The following is a 16,642-nucleotide window of genomic DNA, read 5'->3' on the forward strand; positions in this document are numbered from 1 at the left end:
TAAGCAAGGTTCCCCTTGAATTAAAGAAATGAGATAAGGCATTCCAAAAAGAATGAGTGGCTTCAAGACTAAGGTTTTCATCATTAGAGCGGTTTGGGATTGAATGATGCTTATTGTCAAAGAGAGGGTTCTTGGTGATTTTTAAATGAGTTGGATTTTGATGATCGGCCAGGTTCACTAGTACTTTTGTTTGACACAAACTCAGGAAATTTATGCTTTGAAAAAGGATGGTACATACCTGAGTATTACAGAGAAACCAGGTTCCCCTTTCGTGTGTTCCTCAATGACTTACTTAATTTTGTTAGCAAAAGAGTAGACATAATATTCACAGACCTTCTAAACATTGTTGAGATGTGCCTGAAGTGTGTACATGTTACAGTACGAGACTGAGTTAGCAGATATTCATTGTATAATCATTCAAGCATAAGATTATTAAAGGAAATCATGATAATGCATCAACTTGTTTCGACAAAACCATGCTTTGGCTGATTTTTCTCAAATTCTTCATATCCAAGGCCTTCATGAGTATGTCTGAATCATCCTATTCTCCCAGATCAAAGGAATCTCAAGCTGAGTAACTGAGAACCAGGTCCTTTCAATTTTCAATAACTTCCAATGAATAATAAGGACCAGGTTCACACATCAAAGTTCCCTCTGAAGATGTACCATGTAACATCCGACAATTTGAAGTGGCTTAGAAGGATCTTGAAATTTGGAAATAGTCATTTTATTTTTTTTGGAAAAATTTAGAATCTGGAAAATTGGCCAAGTATGGGAGAAAGTGAGTTTTTGGCCAACTTTGAGTAGTCGTAACTCCTAGCTCGGGATGAGTTAGGAGTAGTTCCAGTTATGGTTGCGAAGCTCGTGGAATAACCTTTTCAACACCACTGAGTTTGCTCGATTCCGAGTTCGTATGAGGGAGTTATGCCCTGTAGAAGTTGGGCAATTGGAAGGGAAATCCGTCCGGAAATTTAAGGGCATTTTGGTCCTTTCACAAATCATTTATTTTGAGCTCATATTGTTGTATTAGTATGATCTTTGGATCATTTTTTGTCCCATTTTGAAAGAGAAAGAGTTAGGGTTCTTGAGAGTGAAGAAGAGAAGAAGGAGAACAAGAAGAAGAGAAGAAAGAGGAGATCAACAAGATCATTGTAGAATTTCGTCGGGGGTGATCCCTATCAAGGTATGTGAGTCTTTCGTGTGGGTTGATCCTTTCCCTCACACACACCAAGCTTATTCTATGATTTGAGAAAAGATTGGAATTCGTTGTTGAAGTTGTTGAAGTTGTTGGAATTGTTGTTGAAGTTATTGTTCGTTGTGAGACATGATTGGGTTGTGTATTTAAATTGAACCTATTGTATGTTTACAGAATTACGATTCTAAGAGTTATGACTATTTGAAGTTGATTCACCATCAATTTTCAGCGAATTTTGACTGTCGATTCCCATCTACGGGCGTGACCTACGGACCGTAGATCGATTGACGGTCCATACTGTTCAACCGTCAATCGGGACAGAAGTTGGGTTTTTGGGGCATCGATCTACGGGCACGACCTACGGTCCGTAACCTAATCTACGGACCGTAAGCCAGGACCGTAAGTCAGGACCGTAAGTCAACACTTAGTCATTTTCTTAAATGAATTCTGGGGAAAATCTCTGACGCGATCTACGGACCTGCAGTACGGACCGTAAGTCCATCTACGGTCCGTCGATGGCGTCCGTAAGTCCCATCTGTGTCACCAGAAATCTGAAGTCTCAGCCAAGTTTCCCCATTCCTTTTCTCACTTTCTCAAGCAAGTTCCAAAGTATTATACCTATGTTTTACAGTTGTTTCCGACACTCCAAAGTACGTCTAAGCGTTCAAGAATCCCTCCATAACATGTGGTCGAACACCTTGAATTCATAATTCCGATTCAAGGAAAGATAGTTCCAAGTCAAGTGAAGTTAGAAGTCAAGAAAAAGAGTATAGAGTTTCAAGCCGAGTAAGAGTCTCAAGCTTCAAGTCGAGTAAGAGTCTCAGTTTCAAGTTAAGTCATGAGTTTAAAGTTGAGTTCGTTTCTCAAAGTTATTAGGGAACTATGTATTCCCAAAGAAGTTTTGAAGAAATGTCTTTACATTTAAATAAGGTTGGAAACTGAGATTTCCAAAGGGGCCTTCGGGCTAGTTTTTGAGTAATCATCTCATATCAGCAGGAATAAATATGTTTTAAAAACATAAGAGCCAGTACATTTTTGGGAGTAGTATCGAGCACCGAATTGGGGGAGCGTTCTAAGAACCCACAGCCCCCATAGAACCATGTTAGCCACCATGGGTAGAAAAGGATCATACTTTTAGATGAATCCTTTTCAGATTAGACTAGTGGATCCATTAGGCAGTTTAGGTCTTATACCTTTGGCCGGGTATAAGATGCTCTGGCAGCGTGAGGTCGATCGCTGTATCATCACTATAGCTCTTATGTGATGGTTGTCGGTTAGAGAAACTCTCACAGTAGTTATTGTATTTTCATACACAGAGATTATTGTATTTTTATATACATCAGTTCATTGTATTTCTACATACATTTCAGGCTTATTGTATCTTTGTATACACACAGAGTTTATAGCATGTTTTAAGAAGTTTTTCTTTATATCGCACTTGTTTTAAATTGCCTTATATTGAAAGAAGTCAGTCAGGTTGAGTTGAGTTGAGCCAGGTAAGCTATTCAGTTTCTTCCAGATTTCCTTCTAGCCTTTGTTGCTTAGTTTTCCAGCTCGCATACTCGTACATTCCATGTACTGATGCCAGGTTGCCTGCATCGTTTGATGATGCAGGTACCTCGGATCAGCATCCGGCCCGTCGTTGATCCAGCTGAGCACTCCAGAGTCAGTGGTGAGCCTCCTTGCATTCCGAAGGACTCAATTATTTTGTGTTCTTAGTTTTTGGTTTTATTAGGATGTTGCGGGGTCTGTCCCAACATCCATCTCTGTATTTTAGAGGCTTCATAGACAGACAGTCAGTCAGTTAGTTTTGAGTCTCTCATCTATATATATATGTAAATATTCTATTTTGAGATTCGAGTTGCCTTATGGCCATATTTTATCAGTTGAGTTGTTTTGTAATATTGCATTGCATTGAGTTATTCGGGTGAGTTAGGTTTCTGCCGAGTTAAGAAAGCCAGGCCAAGGGTTCGCTTGGGGCCAGAAATGGTCTCCGAGTGCCGGTCCCGCCCAGGGTGTAGGCTCGGGGCGTGACAAACTTGGTATCAGAGCAAAGAGTTCAAGAGTCCTAGGGAGTCTATGAAGCCGTGTCTGTAGAGTCCTAGTTATCGGTGTGAAGCGCGCCACATCCATAATTGGGAGGCTGCAACATTTAGGAAGATTCCTCATTTCTTTCACATTCATTTCATGCGTTAGAGTTGACCTCTAAAGAGTTTTCTTCTAATTCACGCTTGAGCATATTTCAGATAGTCATGCCTCCACGAAGAGTTGGCAGAGGGCGTCTTCCCAGACGTTATGTTGATGAGCAAGAGTTACCTGATGCACCTGGAGTGCAAGATCAAGGGGAAGTTTCTAATGCCGAGTTCAGAGAGGCAATTAGAATGTTGAGTCAAGCTGTAGCTAATCAGATTGGTCAGCAAAGGGGAACTCGACATGAAGGAGCTGACACTTCAAGGATTTGTGAGTTCTTGGGGATGAATCCTCCGAGTTTCATGGGTTCGAGCACTACTGAGGACCCAGAGGATTTCATCGAGGAGTTGAAGAAGATTTTTGATGTGATGCATGTGGCAGATATTGAGCGGGTGGAACTAGCTGCTTATCAATTGAAGGATGTTGCTAGAACTTGGTTCGACCAGTGGAAAGGGGGCAGAGCTGAGAATGCACCACCTGCAAGTTGGGCCGGTTTTGAGGAAGCTTTCTTGGGGCATTTCTTTCCTTGAGAATTGAGAGAGGCCAAGGTACGTGAGTTTCTTACACTTAAACAGGAGTCCTTGAGTGTTCATGAGTACAGTTTGAAGTTCACTCAATTATCCCGCTATGCTCCGGAGATGGTTGCGGACATGAGAAATAGAATGAGCTTGTTTGTTGCTGGGCTGTCTCGGTTGTCGAGCAAGGAAGGTAGGGCTGCAATGCTTATCGGGGACATGGACATATCAAGGTTGATGGTTTATGTGTAGCAGGTTGAGGAAGAGAAGCTGAGGGACAGAGAAGAGTTCAGAAATAAGAGAGCTAAGATCGGGAACGAGTCCGGGCAGCAGAAAGGTATTTCAAACCGTTCCTCCTTTCAGCAAAGACAAAAGGGACCTGCTCCATCATTTGCTAGAGCACCTGCACCCAGATACAGAGGTGAATTTAATGTTCAGAATTCGAAGGACTTCAGGGCTAGACCAGCACAATCTTCGGGTAGTGTGGCGCAAGGGAGTAGTAAGCCTCCTGTCTGCGCCAAATGTGGTAGGAACCACTCAGGTATTTGTCGAGAGGGCTCCCTTGGTTGTTTCAAGTGTGGTCAGAATGGGCATTTCATGCGAGAGTGTCCAAAGAATAGGCAGGGTAATAGAGGCAATAAAGCACAGTCTTCTTCAGTTGTTCCCCCAGACAGGACGACCTAGAGGAGCTGCTTCTAGTACCGGTGGAGGAGCAAACCGTCTTTATGCAATCACCAGACGCCATGAGCAAGAGATTTCTCCAAATGTTGTCACTGGTATGATCAAAGTCTTTGCTTTTAATGTGTATGCTTTGCTAGACCCAGGAGCGAGTTTATCGTTTGTAACTCCATATGTTGCAAATCAGTTTGAGGTTCTTCCTGAAAGACTTTGTAAACCCTTTTGTGTTTCTACAACTATTAAGGAGTCTGTTCTAGCGGAAAGAGTTTATCGTGATTGTCCTGTTTCTATCAATCACAAGAGCACCAAGGCTGATTTGGTTGAGTTAGACATGGTAGATTTTGATGTCATTCTAGGTATGGATTGGCTTCATGCTTGTTATGCATCGATAGATTGTAGAACTCGAGCAGTCAAGTTTCAGTTTCCGAATGAGCCAGTCATAGAATGGAGTAGCAGTTAGCAGTGCCTAAGGGTCGTTTTATTTCGTACTTTAAGGCAAGAAGGTTAGTTTCAAAGGGTTGTATCTATCACTTAGTTCGAGTCCATGACTCTAGTGTTGAGATACCTCATTTCCAATCAGTTCCTATAGTAAGAGAGTTTCCAGAAGTGTTTCCTGATGATCTACCCGGAATTCCTCCTGAGAGAGAGATAGATTTCGGCATAGATCTCATTCCAGATACTTGTCCTATCTCTATTCCGCCATATAGAATGGCACCAGCAGAGTTGAAAGAGTTGAAAGAGCAGTTGAAAGATCTCCTAGAAAAGGGTTTCATTCGACCGAGTGTCTCACCTTGGGGTGCTCCGGTTTTGTTTGTGAGAAAGAAAGATGGTTCCCTTAGAATGTGTATAGACTAACGCCAGTTGAATAAGGTTACCATCAAGAACAAGTACCCTCTTCCGAGGATTGATGATCTTTTCGATCAGCTTCAGGGTGCCACTTGTTTTTCAAAGATTGACCTCCGATCAGGCTATCATCAGTTAAGGGTAAGGGAATGTGATATCCCAAAGACAGCTTTTAGAACCAGGTATGGTCATTATGAGTTTTTGGTCATGTCATTTGGTTTGACCAATGCGCCCGCAACTTTCATGGATTTGATTAATAGAGTCTTCAAACCTTATTTAGATATGTTTGTTATTGTCTTTATTGATGATATACTAATCTATTCAAGGAATGAAGAAGATCATGCTAGTCATCTCAGAACAGTTCTTCAGACTTTGAAAGACAGGGAGTTGTATGCCAAGTTCTCTAAGTGTGAGTTTTGGCTTAAATCTGTGGCGTTCCTAGGTCACATTGTGTCCGGTGATGGAATTAAAGTTGATACTCGGAAAATTGAGGCAGTGCAAAATTGGCCTAGACCCACATCTCCAACTGAAATTAGGAGTTTCTTGGGATTAGCTGGCTATTATAGAAGGTTTGTTGAAGGGTTCTCGACTATTGCATCTCCTTTGACCAAGTTGACTCAGAAGACAGTGAAATTTCAATGGTCTGAAGCTTGTGAGAAAAGCTTTCAGGAATTGAAAAAGAGGTTGATTACTGCTCCAGTTTTGACGCTACCAGAAGGTACTCAAGGTTTTGTGGTGTATTGTGATGCATCTAGAGTTGGTTTGGGTTGTGTCTTAATGCAGAATGGCAAAGTTATAGCTTATGCCTCCAGACAGTTGAAGGTTCATGAGAAGAACTACCCAACCCATGACTTAGAGCTAACTGCTGTAGTATTTGCTTTGAAGATATGGCGTCATTACTTGTATGGTGTGCATGTCGACATATTCACTGATCACAAGAGCCTTCAATATGTGCTTACTCAGAAAGAACTTAATCTCAGGCAGAGGAGGTGGTTAGAGTTACTCAAGGATTATGACCTGAGTATTCTTTACCACCCAGGTAAGGCTAATGTTGTTGATGATTCTTTGAGCAGGTTGTCTATGGGTAGCACTGCCCATATTGAAGAAGGAAGGAGAGGGTTAGCAAAAGATGTGCACAGACTGGCATGCCTGGGAGTCAGCTTTACAGATTCCGCAGAAGGAGGAATAGCGGTGACGAGCAGGGCCGAGTCATCATTAATGTCAGAAGTGAAAGAGAAGCAAGATCAAGATCCCATTTTGCTTGAGTTGAAGGCAAATGTTCAGAAGCAAAGAGTATTAGCTTTTGAACAAGGGGGAGATGGTGTATTAAGATATCAAGGTAAAATGTGTGTACCTATGGTAGATGGACTCCAAGAGAAGATTATGGAGGAAGCTCACAGCTCCAGATATTCTATTCATCCGGGTTCCACCAAGATGTATCGTGATTTGCGAGAAGTTTATTGGTGGAATGGCATGAAGAAGGGCATTGCTGAGTTTGTTGCTAAGTGTCCAAATTGCCAACAAGTGAAAGTTGAACACCAAAGGCCTGGTGGTTTGGCTCAGAGGATAGAACTTCCAGAGTGGAAGTGGGAGATGATGAATATGGATTTCATCACAGGGTTGCCAAGATCTCGCAGACAACATGATTCTATTTGGGTAATTGTCGACCGAATGACAAAGTTAGCTCATTTTCTACCAGTAAAGACTACCAATACAGCAGAAGATTATGCCAAGATGTATGATCAAGAGATAGTGAGACTTCATGGAGTCCCAATCTCCATTATTTCAGATAGAGGTGCACAGTTTACTGCACAGTTCTGGAAATCGTTTCAGAAGGGCTTGGGTTCAAAGGTGAACTTAAGTACTGCCTTTCACCCTCAGACTGATGGGCAAGCAGAGCGCACTATTCAGACCTTAGAGGATATGTTGAGAGCTTGTGTGATCGATTTCAAAGGTAATTGGGATGATCACCTACCTCTAATGGAATTTGCCTACAACAACAGTTATCACTCTAGCATCCAGATGGCTCCATATGAAGCTCTTTATGGGAGAAGATATAGATCTCCTATTGGATGGTTTGAAGTTGGGGAAGCACAGTTGATAGGACCAGATTTAGTTCACCAAGCTATGGAGAAAGTGAAAGTGATTCAAGAGAGGTTGAAAACAGCACAGAGTCGTCAGAAATCCTACACTGATGTTAGGAGAAGGGCGTTAGAGTTTGAAGTCGATGATTGGGTATATTTGAAGGTTTCACCCATGAAAGGCGTTATGAGGTTTGGTAAGAAAGGGAAACTCAGTCCCCGGTATATTGGACCTTACCGCATAGCCAAGAGGATTGGCAATGTTGCTTATGAGTTGGAGTTACCATAGGAACTAGCAGCGGTTCATTCGGTATTTCACATCTCCATGTTGAAGAAGTGCATAGGCGATCCTTCATTGATCCTACCGACTGAAAGTATCAAGATTAAGGATAACTTATCTTACGAGGAGATTCATGTTCAAATTTTAGATCGGCAAGTTCGTAGGTTGAGAACAAAGGATGTAGCCTCAGTCAAGGTCCTTTGGAGGAACCAATTTGTTGAGGAAGCTACTTGGGAAGCCGAAGAAGACATGAAGAAGAGATATCCATATCTCTTTGAATACGCAGATCAAGGTATTAATTCCCTTCTTAGTGCTCTTTAAATTATAATGAGCCTGTCGTTATTCTTGTTGCGTTTGCATGGTTGTTTGTTGGGTGTTGAGTTGATGTTACATCCTTAGCCTTATAACAGTAACCTCATTCGAGGACGAATGTTCCCAAGGGGGAGATATTGTAACATCCGACAATTTGAAGTGGCTTAGAAGGAGCTTGAAATTTGGAAATAGTCATTTTTTTTTTTGGAAAAATTTAGAATCTGGAAAATTGGCCAAGTATGGGAGAAAGTGAGTTTTTGCCCAACTTTGAGTAGTCGTAAATCCTAGCTCAGGATGAGTTAGGAGTAGTTCCAGCTATGGTTGCGAAGCTCGTGGAATAACCTTTTCAACGCCACCGAGTTTGCTCGATCCCGAGTTCGTATGAGGGAGTTATGCCCTGTAGAAGTTGGGCAATTGGAAGGGAAATTCGTTCGGAAATTTAAGGGCATTTTGGTCCTTTCACAAATCATTTATTTTGAGCTCATATTGTTGTATTAGGATGATCTTTGGATCATTTTTTGTCCCATTTTGAAAGAGAAAGAGTTAGGGTTCTTGAGAGTGAAGAAGAGAAGAAGGAGAAGAAGAAGAAGAGAAGAAAGAGGAGATCAACAAGATCATTGTGGAATTTCGTCGGGGGTGATCCCTATCAAGGTATGTGAGTCTTTCGTGTGGGTTGATCCTTTCCCTCACACACACCAAGCTTATTCTATGATTTGAGAAAAGATTGGAATTCGTTGTTGAAGTTGTTGAAGTTGTTAGTTGTTGTTGATGTTGTTGGAATTGTTGTTGAAGTTATTGTTCGTTGTGAGACATGACTGGGTTGTGTATTTAAGTTGAACCTATTGTATGTTGAGGGAATTATGATTCTAAGAGTTATGATCATTTGAAGTTGATTCACCATCAATTTTCAGCGAATTTTGACTGTCGATTCCCATCTACGGGCGTGACCTACGGACCGTAGATCGATTGACGGTCCGTACTGTTCAACCGTCAATCGGGACAGAAGTTGGGTTTTTGGGGCATCGATCTACGGGCACGACCTACGGTCCGTAACATGATCTACAGACCGTAGGTCAACACTTAGTCATTTTCTTAAATGAATTCTGGGGAAAATCTCTGACGTGATCTACGGACCTGCAGTACGGACCGTAAGTCCATCTACGATCCGTCGATGGCGTCCGTAAGTCCCATCTGTGTCACCAGAAATCTGAAGTCTCAGCCAAGTTTCCCCATTCTTTTTCTCACTTTCTCAAGCAAGTTCCAAAGTATTATACCTATGTTTTACAGTTGTTTCCGACACTCCAAAGTACGTCTAAGCGTTCAAGAATCCCTACATAACATGTGGTCGAACACCTTGAATTCATAATTCCGATTCAAGGAAAGATAGTTCCAAGTCAAGTGAAGTTAGAAGTTAAGAAAAAGAGTATAGAGTTTCAAGCCGAGTAAGAGTCTCAAGTTTCAAGTCGAGTAAGAGTCTCAGTTTCAAGTTAAGTCATGAGTTTAAAGTTGAGTTCGTTTCTCAAAGTTATTAGGGAACTATGTATTCCCAAAGAAGTTTTGAAGAAATGTCTTTACATTTAAATAAGGTTGGAAACTGAGATTTCCAAAGGGGCCTTCGGGCTAGTTTTTGAGTAATCATCTCATATCAGCAGGAATAAATATGTTTTAAAAACATAAGAGCCAGTACATTTTTGGGAGTAGTATCGAGCACCGAATTAGGGGAGCGTTCTAAGAACCCACAGCCCCCATAGAACCATGTTAGCCACCATGGGTAGAAAAGGATCATACTTTTAGATGAATCCTTTTCAGATTAGACTAGTGGATCCATTAGGCAGTTCAGGTCTTATACCTTTGGCCGGGTATAAGATGCTCTGGCAGCGTGAGGTCGATCGCTGTATCATCACTATAGCTCTTATGTGATGGTTGTCGGTTAGAGAAACTCTCACAGCAGTTATTGTATTTTCATACACGGAGATTATTGTATTTTTATATACATCAGTTCATTGTATTTCTACATACATTTCAGGCTTATTGTATCTTTGTATACACACAGAGTTTATAGCATGTTTTAAGTAGTTTTTCTTTATATCGCACTTGTTTTAAATTGCCTTATATTGAAAGAAGTCAGTCAGGTTGAGTTGAGTTGAGCCAGGTAAGCTATTCAGTTTCTTCCAGATTTCCTTCTAGCCTTTGTTGCTTAGTTTTCCAGCTCGCATACTCGTACATTCCTTGTACTGATGCCAGTTGGCCTGCATCGTTTGATGATGCAGATTCAGGTACCCCGGATCAGCATCCGGCCCATCGTTGATTCAGCTGAGCACTCCAGAGTCAGTGGTGAGCCTACTTGCATTCCGGATGACTCAATTATTTTGTGTTCTTAGTTTTTGGTTTTATTAGGATGTTGCGGGGTCTGTCCCAACATCCATCTCTGTATTTTAGAGGCTTCATAGACAGACAGTCAATCAGTTAGTTTGGAGTCTCAAATCTATATATATATGTAAATATTCTATTTTGAGATTCGAGTTGCCTTATGGCCATATTTTATCAGTTAAGTTATTTTGTAATATTGCATTGCATTGAGTTATTCGGGTGAGTTAGGTTTCCGCCGAGTTAAGAAAGCCAGGTCAAGGGTTCGCTTGGGGCCAGAAATGGTCTCCGGGTGCCGGTCCCGCCCAGGGTGTAGGCTCGGGGCGTGACATACCAGACTCTAACTTTTTCGATTCTTGTGTTATTCCCCTATCTCCAAGACCATGCGTTAATCCAGTATCTCCTACTGCAGGTGCATTAATAACTGTCGTATGTGAACCAGGTTCATGTGCGATGTTTCCTAAATTTTCATCATCAAAGATGTTTGATATCAGGTCACATTCTTCAGTGTATTCTCAGAACCAGGTTCCTGGAGTTATAGTTTGGCACACGATATTTACCCGATGTGAACAATACATTATTTTCTTTGTCACAAATTTCAGAGATGCTCAACGTGTTGTTCTTCAATACTTAAACATAAAACACATTCTTTATGGCTTTTGGTTGTGACTTTTTAACTTTGTCAATCTTGACTCTTTCACCTTTCTCATCTTTTTCAAGGACTTCACTGTCGCCTTCAAAATTAGAGAGTGAGAGGAAATTTTCTACCATTTTGACACCTTTTTGGAGCATGCACTATCCATGTACCAAGTTGACCTTGTTCCTCTCGCCTTAACCTAAAACACTAGTCAAAAATTAGCCTTAGGAACCCAGATTAGCTTGGGCCCCTTTTTGTGAGTAAAAGCATGAATAAGATCTCTTCTAGCCCAAAAAGGCAAATAAGAAGACCTTTTATCTGGAGTATTTTTATTTGGAACCAAGTTCTTAACAGTTTCAGCTTTTTCCCTTTTTGTGAACTTAACATTTTTCTGAAAGGCCTCAAATAGAGTTTTACATTGATTCCTTGAATGACCTGAGTTTAAACAATGAGTGCATACACTTTTAGACAGGTTAATAGTATGTGCTACAAGATTTTTTTGTCTAGTAAAACCTATCCCACTTCGACTGGTGGTCTGCCTTTCTTGAATCTGAGTCAAAATTTCAGAGGACCTGGTCCATCGAAGATTTCGTTCTAGATCCAATTTTGTTTTATCAAGATTTTCTTGTAGCAACCTATTTTTTTCAGTTAACGCCTGCCAATTTATGGTTAAGCATTTTATTTCTTCTTCCAGAGCAAATTGAAGTTCACTAGCAAAGTTTTTTCCCTTGTGACTTAACTCTGGGGTCTTAACATGTTTTTTTAATTTATTTTGAAGACAATGATTCTGTTTCTCAAGAGTGTCATTTTGTTCTCTTAAAGATGCATAGTCTTCCATCATTTGTTCGCTTTTAGAACTGATTGACTGATATGCATCTATAAGTTTACTCAATAGGGATTCTAGTTTTCTTTTAGAATATGAATTAATATTTACTTTAATGTGATGAAGACTTACCTTGCTTTGTTTGTCATCATCTTCAGAATCTGTTCCAGCCATTTGTGCAAGAATCGTTTCTTGGAATTGATAGGTGTTCCTATCATCTTCTGATTTTGTTTCAGCAATGAGTGCAAGAAAATCATATTTATCTGTTTGCGATATTGCAAATAGTGACTGATCTTCAAATCCTCCATGCTCAGATTCTTCTTCTGATGAGTCCTCTATAGTGGCAAAGGCAATTTTTATTGAGAGATCAGCTTCTTGATTGGTCATTTGTCTGCTTGTGGGAATGCATTCTTGATTTCTTTTGCTTTCTCAAAACTATTCTTCTTTTCCTCTAGAGCTTTTAATGGACAAAACTTGATAAAGTGATCCGGACTTCCACACTTGTGACAAACTTGATCTCTTGGATTTTCAGTGATTTTCTGAGAATTCCTTCTTTGAGACACTTATCCCCTTTTTAACATTCTTGAGAACCTTTTGGTCATTAGCGCAATGTTTTCGACCTCAAAATCTTCTGGTGTTGTGGCTTTAAGAACCAGGTTCATATCCTGCATTTTGCCTCTGATTTTCCTTTATTGATTTTTCTTGAGTTCATAGGTCATGAGATTTCCAATGAGTTCATGCATAGCTAACTTATCTAGATCACGTGCTTCAGTAATGGCTTCTACTTTGCTTTCCCAAGACTCTGGAAGAACACTCAAAAGTTTTCTGACTGCCTTCCCATTGGGAATTATTTCTCCTAGTGAGTAGATTTCATTAATGATTGCAGTGAACCTGGTATGCATCTCTTGGATTGTTTCACCTTCTGTCATTCGAAACAGTTTGTATTGTCTATTCAAATTATCAATTTTAGACTTTTTTACCTGAGTTATTCCCTCATGCGCAGTTTACAGGGTTTCCCATATTGCTTTTGCATCTTGAGATGATGTGATTCAATTGTATTCATCTGGACCTATTCCACATATCATGATCTTTTTGGCTTTAGCATTGTTCTGAATTGCAAGTTTATCTGCAGCATTCCATTCTTTCATATCCTTTGGTACCTGGGTAGTCCCATCAGTTCCATTCTTTATGGGTATAGTTGGACCATCCAATACGACTCCCCATAGGTCTGGGTTTTCCCCTAGTAAGTGATCCATCATGCTGTTCTTCCACCATCCATAATACTATTCATTAAACAGTGGTGGTCGAGTTTGAGAAGCTCCTTCTTGTGGTGTAGGTGGTGTAGTCATTGATCATTTCCAAGATGTGAGTCTTTTAATGAAAAGACCTGATGCGATACCAATTGAAGAACCCTTACCCCTATACAAGAACCAGGTTCTTGTGTTTTTGTCGAAACAAACAAAACGCAACACAATAAAACAGAGATTTTATTGTGGAAACCTTCCTACCTCAAGGAAGGTAAAAACCACACCACAATCTTATTCACTTCAAGATTCACGTCCTTTTCAGGATTACAACTCAAAAGGAACTAACTCTAGTACCTTTAACTCTCCAACGATTAACTATAATCGAACACTCAACTCTCCAAGAAGTCAAACTCGCTTCTTGTTACAATTCTCTCACAATTCTCTCTTAACTCTACCCCCAAGAAGTAAAACCCACTTCTTGTTACAATTCTCTCAAGACTCTACTCTCTAAGAAGTCAAACCCACTTCTTGTTACAATTCTCTCAAGAATCTACTCCCCAAGAAGTCAAACCCACTTCTTGTTACACAATCTAGGAATTATTACAACTCAATAATAAACCTAGAACAAATCAACAAAGACTAATAACCCTAGACTTTAATTGATCAGACTTCAACATTCAATAGTTCAGAGTGGAACAAAACTCGTGAACCCGGTCCTTATGTTGCTGTGACGAAGCCCTGCGTTTTTTCTCCAATAACTAGTGCTCTCAAGATGATAAATTTTGTTGACACCCAATTTTGACCCTCCACAATATAAATTAATCATTTCGAGCTTCTTCAATTTCAAACGATTTAAAATAATTAGTTTTATTAAAATTCAAATATTTTTCTAGTTATTTTCAAGTAATTCTAGTCATTTTATAATTCCTAAATAATAAAAATACTTTTATGTAATTAGTATATTTTATGAATATTCAAAAGATCATCTCAAAAAGATTTTGTTTTGTTTAACTATTTAATCAAAATTAGTTTAGTTTAAGTCATGATTATATTTTTGAAAAATTTTAGTTTATAAGTAAGTTGATTATGTTATTTCGTTAGAAATAAGAAGCTCATTAAGTAATTTACATTAATTCGTCTTATTGTAATTTTAGCCAAATTCAACTAATCACCTCAATTTGGTCGAAATGCAATTCACGTGGTTACTTTCTTAAGTTAAAATTGACCACATCTTGGCTTCCTTGCCAAAACCCATTGTTAGCCAATTTGACCAAAATCAGCCCAACACCATACGCCAAACAACTTCAACAATCAGCCAACCAACTTCCCATTCCATATTATCAATTAAACTTACCAGCAGCCCAAAACAATTACCAGATTTCCCAAGCCCAATTCTTATTCACATCAGCAGCATAACCGACCCAACCCACAACAATTCCTAACAATACCATACACCATCAACATCAATACATACAGCGATAGCCATACCCTACGACCCCTATACTCGTCTTCTTCACGTGACCAAGACGAAATCAAGACGCTTCAGTCCGGCAAAGCCGGAAAAGCTGTGAACCCATAACCCTCGCCTGCAGCGTCAACCACCCTCATGTCCCTTTTCCCCCTTTTTCTGGGATTTTGAATCCCTTCACTGTTGCCTCGAAAAGAAACGAGCAGACTCGAAATTCAAACGGGTTTTACCCCCTAAATCACCCCAACTTTCCCTATAAATTGCCCTCTACATTCAATGAAAAAGAAGAGGAAAAAAAAAAGGGAACAGAGGTTAAGAAATTTGGATTTTGAGGTCATATACGAAAAATAGCTTACAAAAGAACGACTCTCGAATTTTCTTAGCTCGCTTTCATATTCGAAGTTTGTGGTAAAAGAATCGCCTTTCAGGCTCATTGTTATCCTAGTTTCGCTGCACTTCGAAAGGTAAATCTTATTTCGGTTCATGTCTTTTATTTTCGGATGTGTTGATATGTTGGATTCTTGGCCGTGTGAAGCATTTGAATGTAAAAATTTTCAGATTGTGTTTTTTTTAAAACTTATTTCGGCTGCAAACCAGTGGCAAAGCTTTGCCTATTTTGAATGTTGACTGTTTGTTTGTTCGCTTGAAGTCTTGATGAGTCCGTTCGGTCTCGAGTTCATCCCTCCCCATGTCTGTTTTGGACTCTCTTTTCTTTTTGTGTTGGATCTTGTTGATTTTGACTCTCACATATTCGTATTGATTTCATCTTCAAGAGGTTGTCTTGTTAAGCTTAATTTTGAAATTTCGGATCGATCGTAATCGCTTGCCATTGTAATTAGTTTCAACTTGTTAGGACTATCAAAACTACATGTGCCTGAACTTTACTTGAACTATGTATTTGATTTGTCTTCAAGAATATGCTATTTTATTAAAAAAAAAAAAAAAAAAAATTACATCTACTCTTTTGTCTCCTTGCGTTATTAGGAACCTGCAAATGACCATTTGTTTTGTTTTTCATGTGTACATGTATGTGTCTTGAATTTTCTCTAGGCTTAGACTTTTGATAGTTTAGTGTTAGAATTTTATTTTTTTTCTATCCTAATTCTAAAGTCCTCCATGCTTAGTTTCTTAAGTAAGGTTAAAATTAAAATGGACCATAATTGTTTGTTTGATACATAGTTATTCATCTCTTTTATTTTGGCCATGGATGAATTGATCAATAGTGACTTTGTTCAATTATATATGCAAGCATGTGGTTAATGTTTCCTCAAATGAAAAATGTTCTTTCATTTCTTGCATTAAATCATCATTGTTTTATTGTTGATACATTATAAGTACTTAATAACCATCAAGTTGCAAAGTATTTGAATCCTTGTTTTCCACTAAAATTAGGAGTAACCTTTCTTTGTCCCTCATCATAAGTGATCTTATTTGCCATGTGAATTTAATCACTGTATATGTGATTGGTTAAATCACATGCTTGTCCCTTTAAATTGATATGTAAGGTAAAGAAATCGCTATTGTCGTGCCTATTTGTGATACACATGATCGTCATCTTTCATCTTCAATAAGTCCCGATAGGTTGCGAACATATAAGTATTAGTTCAGTGTTGCAATGAGTTGTGCCCCTTCCCGGTTTTTTTTTAAAAAAAAAAAAGAATTCTCTTTGATTTCCATATGTAAATGATGAAGTTTGGGGTGGATGTTTTGAGTTCACCATCACATGTCAATTTACTCATCCTTGCTTCATTTGTGGTTATTCAATTCTCCTTTAATTACAAGTTGGATTGCCTCTTAATTTAGAAGCTTTCTTGGTAGTTTGTTGATTTCTTAAAGATGAATTGTGAATATAAAGAGCCATATCATTAAAATGATAGTTTCCCACCATAGCTTTCGTGCCTTTGTGCAATTTTGTTTAACAATCAATTCATTTAGTTCACTGTTGACTTTTCTTTACATCATTTAGTTAATATTATATTATATATTCATCTAGTTAAGAAGCTTTC

The 16,642-nt window shown here is 39.2% G+C and overlaps 1 protein-coding gene across 1 annotated transcript in view; it reads right to left on the reverse strand.

The window, feature by feature from the left end:
• Window positions 1-16,642, reverse strand: part of LOC125826369 (putative disease resistance protein RGA1) — a 188,488-nt gene that overhangs the window by 160,053 nt on the left and 11,793 nt on the right. The gene's annotated exons all lie outside the window — the stretch shown is intronic.

Source organism: Solanum verrucosum, unplaced genomic scaffold (genome assembly GCF_900185275.1).
Source record: "Solanum verrucosum unplaced genomic scaffold, falcon-dt-bn FXZP01000060.1, whole genome shotgun sequence".
In the NCBI taxonomy this organism is placed as follows: Eukaryota; Viridiplantae; Streptophyta; class Magnoliopsida; order Solanales; family Solanaceae; genus Solanum; species Solanum verrucosum.